The 7947-nt window shown below is 45.8% G+C and overlaps 1 non-coding gene across 1 annotated transcript; it reads left to right on the forward strand.

Moving 5' to 3' along the window:
- The first annotated feature begins 1231 nt into the window (after positions 1 to 1231).
- Trnaa-agc (transfer RNA alanine (anticodon AGC)) lies at positions 1232 to 1304 on the forward strand. Its single transcript has one exon. It is a non-coding gene; the product is annotated as a tRNA-Ala (tRNA).
- Positions 1305 to 7947: the final 6643 nt, after the last annotated feature.

Genomic DNA, 7947 nt, shown 5'->3' on the forward strand with positions numbered 1-7947 from the left:
GCGCGGCGCAGCACACATTGTCTCCGGCAGGCGTCGAAAACGCTGCTATTTGGGTCGCCGTGTCCGTGTCCGTGTCCTGTCCTTTCCGCCACGGAGCCACTTCACGCTATCGTTGGTTACCGGACCCCACACGGTATGAACTTTTGACTCTCACAGGCCATCTGCAACTAATACAACAATTACTATACACTGATGTGCAAAAGTCATGGGATAGTTCTTATAATTAAATGTTTCCCTGAGACATTTAAGTCGCTTTTTTTAATTATCTACGATAATGATCGAAGCAGACGAATTGAATTAAAATTGCGCTGCGGCCGGGATTCAAACCCGGGTGATCTTGTTTGGTTCGTTTTTTTTTGTTCGTTATAGTTGTTCGTGGTGGACGTCCTCTGACGCCCGTTGAAGTTCATTTTTGAGCCATTCACTCAGTTTTTTTTTTATTCCAGAGGGCTGTTAACCCTCTGACCGAACATCCTGAGCTACCGTGCCAGCATCCACCTCTAACTAATACAACAATTACTGTACACTGAAGTGCAAAAGTCATAGGATAGTTCTTATAATTAAATGTTTCCCTGGGACATTTAAGTCACTTTTTTTTTAATTATCTACTACAATGAACGAAGCAGACGAACTGAATTAAAATTTGTGCTGCGGCCGGGATTCAAACCCGGGTGATCTTGCTTGTTAGGCAGAAACACTAACCGTTACACTACCACAGCACAATGGTCAGCATTGCTGCACGAACTACTTAGCTGCGTGCCCTTCCCAACACAAACTTCGATTCATTTTCCCTTATGTATTATCACTACTGCCAGGGCTCTCCGATATTAGCAAGCACTCCATCATTGGACGTAATGGGTCGTCCTTGTACCTTTGGTGATCTTAAGGATCTTATTATTAAATGTTTCCCTGAGACAGTTAAGTCTGTTTTTTTATTATCTACGATAATGATCGAAGCAAGCAAGAAGACCCGGGTTCGAGTCCCGGCCGCAGCTTCGATCATTATTGTAGATAATAAAAAAGAGACTTAACTGTCTCAGGGAAATATTTAATTATAAGATCTATAAGATCACCAATGGTACAAGGACTACTCATTACGTCCAATGCTGGGGTGATTGCAAATATCGGAGAGCCCTGACAGTAGTGACAATATATAAGGGAAAATTAATTGAAGTTTGTGTTGGGGAGGGCACTAACCTTAGGTAGTTCGTGCAGCAATGTGCACTATTGTGCTGTGGTAGTATAATGGTTAGCATTTCTGCCTAGCAAGCAAGATCACCCGGGTTCGAGTCCCGGCCGTAGCACAAATTTTAATTCATTTCGTTTGCTTCGATCATTGTCATGGGATAGTGATACGCACGTATACAGATAGCGGGCCGGCCGGTGTGGCCGAGCGGTTCGAGGCGCTCGCTTCAGTCTGGAACCGCGCGACCGCTACGGTCGCAGGTTCGAATCCTGCCTCGGGCATGGATGTGTGTGATGTCCTTAGGCTAGTTAGGTTTAATTAGTTCTAAGTTCCATAGTGCTCAGAGCCATTTGAACAGATAGCGATGGTGTCGTGTACACAAGATATAAAAGGGCATTTCATTAGTGGAGCTGTCACTTGTACTCCAGTGATTCGTATGAAAAGTTTTCCGACGTGATAATGGCCGCACGACGGGAATTAACAGACTTTGAACGAGGAATGGAAGTCGGAGCTACGCGCAGGGGACATTCCGTACTTGGAATCGTTAGGGAATTGAATATTACGATATCTACGGTGCAGGAGCGTGTTGAGAATATCGAATATCAGGCATTGCCTCTCAGCACGGACAACGCAGTGGTCGAAGGCCTTCACTTACTGTCCGAGAGCAGCGGCGTTTGTCGAGAATTATCAGCCCTAATAGACAAGCAACACCGCGTGAAATATACACAGTTATGAATGGGGGACGTACGATGAACGTACCCATTATGACAATGCGGCGAAACTTGGCGTTAATGGGCTGTGGCAGCTGACGACCGATGCGAGTGCCTTAGGTGAAAGCACGACATGGGCTGCAGCGCCCTTCCTGGGCTCGTGACGTCTGGGAAGTGTGGCAATCCGACGAGTGCCAATTTAAGTTGGTAAGAGCTGACGCTGGGGTTTGTGAGTGGCGCAGATCCCACGAAATCATGGATCCAGGTTGTCAACAAAGCACTGTGCAAGCGGGTAGTGGCTCCATAATGGTGTGGGCTATGTTCACATGGAATGGAACGTGGCCTCTGGTTCAACTGAACCGATCACTGACTGGAAATTGTTGTGTTCAAGTACTTGGAGATCATTTTCAGCCATTCGTGTATTTCATGTTCCCAAACAACGATGGAACTTTTATGAATGACAGTGCGCCAAGTCACTGGGCAACAACTGTTCGCAGTTGGTTTGAAGAACATTCTGGACAATGCGAGGGAATGATTTGGCCACTCAAATCGCCCGAAATGGATCCCATAGCATTAACAGACATAGGCGAGAGATGAGTTCTACCCAAAATCCTGCACCGGCAAAACTTTCGCAATTATGGACGGCTATAGAGGCAGCGTCACTCAGTATTTCTACAACGGACTTCCAACGACTGGTTGGGTCCATGCCACGTCGACATGCTGATCTACACTGGGAAAAATGATATCCGACACGATATTATGAAGTATCCCATTAATTTTGTCCCCTCAGTGTGTAAACACAGAGAATTCTCCATATAGAATAGTTTGTGCCGGCCGGAGTGACCGAGCAGTTCTAGTCGCTACAGTCTGGAACCGCGCGACCGCTTCGGTCGCAGGTTGGAATCCTGCCTCGGGCATTGATGTGTGTGGTGTCCTTGGGTTAGTTAGGTGCAAGTAGTTCAAAGTTCTAGGGGACTGATGACCTTGGAAGTTAAGTCCCATAGTGCTCAGAGCCATTTGAACCATTTTTTTTAATAATTTGTAAACACAACGCTCAACAGTTAAAACACAACTTCAAATACACTACACGATTATTACCTTTGAGCTGCTATTTACTCTTTATCCGTCATACACTGCCTGACGAAAAAAGTGAAGCACCCAGAAGTGTAGAAGGAAGCGAAATGAAAATTGAAAGCATGTAAATTGAAGGAAGAGAGCGGAAGAGGGAAAGGAAAGGATCACTGCTGCTAGTTGCATCGGGACATTGCGCGAAATCGGCGGCGACGGATGAAAATGTGTACCGAACCCGGGATCTTCTTCTTGCTAGCCAGACGCGTTAACCACCGCGCCATACGGAACTCAGTGTCAGCCCAACTGCACGGACCATCTCGGCTCGTCTCACGGCCATCGAGTGCCACCTACCTGCAACCCCTGTCCTCCATATTCGCTCTTCCGAGATTCCCACTGGAGATCGGACGTATTTGTGCATCCGCACTGAAGAAAGTGGATTCACTGTCCAGCTACGTCTATGAAATTATATATAATTTCACACACACACACACACACACACACACACACACACACACACATATATATATATATATATATATATATATATATATATATATATATATATCGCGGCCAAGGCCAATGCCTTATTCGAATTCCCCACAAATCAGGATACTGCACGAGTGGACCAGTTCACCAAGTGGACACCCAGACTGAGGTCCCTTTCAGATTTGGTCAAGTCCTGATTACGCTGTCACAATTGTTGCTCAACATCTTACACTGTTCGAGCCTGTTACATACCCTACCGTGTCTGGCAGCATCACTCAGCCAGAACGACACTGAAGCACTCTGCAGACTGTTCTGTCACAGAGAACTGCAACTCTGATCATTAATGTACAGGCTGTTGGTGTGTACGTGTACGAAATTACATTGACATCCAAACATGTCTTCTGTATACATTACTTTTTGTGTCAGGCACCGTTTACTGGAGACGTTTAGGAAAAATTGCGGTATCAACGAACACGCTGTCCACAACAAAAGCACTAACGAAGAATGAGCATTTACTGATAAATCCTGGAAATTTAGGAACTGCGTTATCTTCCAACAATGAATATGTATGTCACCACAGCGTCATAAATACCAACATTTCACATACAATTATTCCACTACTTACATATAAAACTAAACTCCGCCCGAACATGCCATGAAGGCAAAAGGTAGGGACCGGCCGCTATGTCATCCTCAGCCCACAGGCGTCACTGGTTGGGACGTGGAGGAGGTGCATGTGGTCATCACACCGCTCTCCCAGCGGAGGCCGACTACTTACATATGATGCCATGTATCTGTCAATAATATATGTGCCTAAATAACACGTCATATGAACAACAGTAAAATAGATCAGCCTTGTCCTCAATCAATTCCATAAACTCTACAATCACGTGAAATCTTGTCCAGTGTGCAAGCTTAAATAGAATTCCCACCTGTTTTTTGTGGTAAAAAGCACACGATTGACCATCAACGAGAGAATGTGGTATAACTAGGCTCACATTGTCAATGTTAAGTAAGGACAAATTTAAGATCCTCTGTTTCAATGAGCGATACTGCTTCGATTTCCTCCATACACACATGTCCAATTATGTTACGACCCCCCCCCCCCCCCGTTATAACATAAAAAAACATTTTTTGTCTCCTATAAACACCCTAATTCCACTGTTAAATGCAGAGGATAGAGCGAATAGATGAAAAGAATACGCTGAAGGCCGCGATAAGGGTGAAGATCTATCTGATGATGTGATAGATTAGGAACCAGAAGCCGATACAGAAGAGATAGGGGATTCAGTAATACACTCCTGGAAACTGAAATAAGAACACCGTGAATTCATTGTCCCAGGAAGGGGAAACTTTATTGACACATTCCTGGGGTCAGATACATCACATGATCACACTGACAGAACCACAGGCACATAGACACAGGCAACAGAGCATGCACAATGTCGGCACTAGTACAGTGTATATCCACCTTTCGCATCAATGCAGGCTGCTATTCTCCCATGGAGACGATCGTAGAGATGCTGGATGTAGCTTCATCCAGTCCCAAACATGCTCAATGGGGGACAGATCCGGAGATCTTGCTGGCCAGGGTAGTTGGCTTACACCCTCTAGAGCACGTTGGGTGGCACGGGATACATGCGCACGTGCATTGTCCTGTTGGAACAGCAAGTTCCCTTGCCGGTCTAGGAATGGTAGAACGATGGGTTCGATGACGGTTTGGATGTACCGTGCACTATTCAGTGTCCCCTCGACGATCACCAGTGGTGTACGGCCAGTGTAGGAGATCGCTCCCCACACCATGATGCCGGGTGTTGGCCCTGTGTGCCTCGGTCGTATGCAGTCCTGATTGTGGCGCTCACCTGCACGGCGCCAAACACGCATACGACCATCATTGGCACCAAGGCAGAAGCGACTCTCATCGCTGAAGACGACACGTCTCCATTCGTCCCTCCATTCACGCCTGTCGCGACACCACTGGAGGCGGGCTGCACGATGTTGGGGCGTGAGCGGAAGACGGCCTAACGGTGTGCGGGACCGTAGCTCAGCTTCATGGAGACGGTTGCGAATGGTCCTCGCCGATACCCCAGGAGCAACAGTGTCCCTAATTTGCTGGGAAGTGGCGGTGCGGTCCCCTACGGCACTGCGTAGGATCCTACGGTCTTGGCGTGCATCCGTGCGTCGCTGCGGTCCGGTCCCAGGTCGACGGGCACGTGCACCTTCCACCGACCACTGGCGACAACATCGATGTACTGTGGAGACCTCACGCCCCACGTGTTGAGCAATTCGGCGGTACGTCCACCCGGCCTCCCGCATGCCCACTATACGCCCTCGCTCAAAGTCCGTCAACTGCACATACGGTTCACGTCCACGCTGTCGCGGCATGCTACCAGTGTTAAAGACTGCGATGGAGCTCCGTATGCCACGGCAAACTGGCTGACACTGACGGCGGCGGTGCACAAATGCTGCGCAGCTAGCGCCATTCGACGGCCAACACCGTGGTTCCTGGTGTGTCCGCTGTGCCGTGCGTGTGATCATTGCTTGTACAGCCCTCTCGCAGTGTCCGGAGCAAGTATGGTGGGTCTGACACACCGGTGTCAATGTGTTCTTTTTTCCATTTCCAGGAGTGTAGAATCAGAATTCAGGAAAGCTTTGGAAGACTTAACATCGAATAAGATAGAAGGGATAGATAGTATTCCATCCGAATTCCTAAAATCATTGGGGAAGGTGGCAACAAAATTACTATTCACGTTGCAGTGTAGAACGTATGAGTTTGGCGGTATACCATCTGACTTTCAGAGAAACATTATCCACATAATTCCGAAGACTGGAAAATCGCACAATCGGCTTAACAGCTCATGCATCCAAGTTCCTGACAAGGATAACATCCAGAAGAATGGAAAAGAAAATTGAGAATTTGTCAGATGACGGTCAGTTTGGCTTTAGGAAAGGGAAAGCCCCCAGAGAGGCAATTCTGACGTTGCAGCTTATAACGACAGCAAGACTGGAGAAAAATCAAGGCACATTCATAGGATTTGTCAACTTGGAAAAAGCGTTCGGTAGTGTTAAGTGGTGAAAAATGTCGAAATTATGATAAAATTAGGGCTAAGCTATAGGGAAAGACGGGTAATATACTATATGTACAGGAACCAAGAGGGAACAATAAGAGTGGAAGACGGAGAACCAAGTGCTCTGATTAAAAAGGGTGTAAGATTGGCGTACTGTTCAGTCTATAAATCGACGGAGCAATGATAGGAATAAGAGAGAGGTTCAAGAGTGGGATTAATATTCAAGGCGGAGGTTCGAATCCTCCCTTTGGCATGGGTGTGTGGTGTTTGTCCTTAGAATAATTTAGGTTAAGTAGAATGTAAGCTTAGGGACTGATGACCTTAGCAGTTAAGACCCATAAGATTTCACACACATTTGAACATTTAATATTCAAGGTGGAAAGATATCAATGACATGATTCGCTGATCACATTTTTATCGTCAATGAAAGTGAAGGAGAATTACAGGATCTGTTGAATGGGGTGAATAGTCTAATGAGTAGAGAATAAGGGTTGAGAGCAAATCAAAGAAAGATTAAAAAGTAATGAGAAGTAGCAAAAATGAGAACAGCGAGGAACTTAACATCATAACTGGTGATGACGAAGCAGACAAAGTTCAGGCATTCCGCTACCTAGGCAGCAAAATAATCCGAGGCTGACGTAGCAAGTAGGACATAAAAAGCAGACTAGCACTGGCAGAAAGATCATTCCTGGCTAAGAGAAGTCTATTAATGTCAAACATAGGCCTGAATTTGAGGAAGAATGTAAATTTGGATCACAGCATTTTATGGTAGTGGAACTTGTACTGTGGAAAAACCAGAACAGAAGAGAATCGAAACAGGGGAGATGTGCTGCTACAGAAAAATCTTGAAAATTACGTGGTCTGATAAGGTAATAAGTGAGGAGGTTCTCGCGTAATTCTTTAACTTCATATAATTCATGATCACCCATCCCGATGTTCAATTTCTGTTGTTCTCATTTCTGCTACTTCTCATTACTTTAACCTTTCTTCGATTTACTCTCAGCCCTTATTCTGTACTCATTAGACTGTTCATCCCATTCAGCAGATCCTGTAATTCTACTTCACTTTCATTGAGGATAGCATTATCAGCAAAGAATCATATCATTGATACATTTTCACCTCCCACGATTGCTTCGTCGGTGTATAAATTGAACAATAGGAGCGAAAATCTACATATCGGTCTGTTTTCAATGCGAGCACTTCGTTCTTCGTCTTCCATACTTACTGTTCCCTCTTGCTTCTTGTACATATTGTATATTATACGTCTTTCCCTATAGCTTAACCCTATCTTTCTCGTAATTTCGAACATGTTGCACTATTTCACATTGGCGAACGCTTTTCTGGGTCGACAAGTCCTATGAACGTGTCTTGAATATTTTTCAGTATTGTTTCCATTATCAGCTGCCGCGTGAGAGCTACCTCTCGG

The sequence above is a fragment of the Schistocerca serialis genome, chromosome 6, assembly GCF_023864345.2.
Source record: "Schistocerca serialis cubense isolate TAMUIC-IGC-003099 chromosome 6, iqSchSeri2.2, whole genome shotgun sequence".
In the NCBI taxonomy this organism is placed as follows: Eukaryota; Metazoa; Arthropoda; class Insecta; order Orthoptera; family Acrididae; genus Schistocerca; species Schistocerca serialis.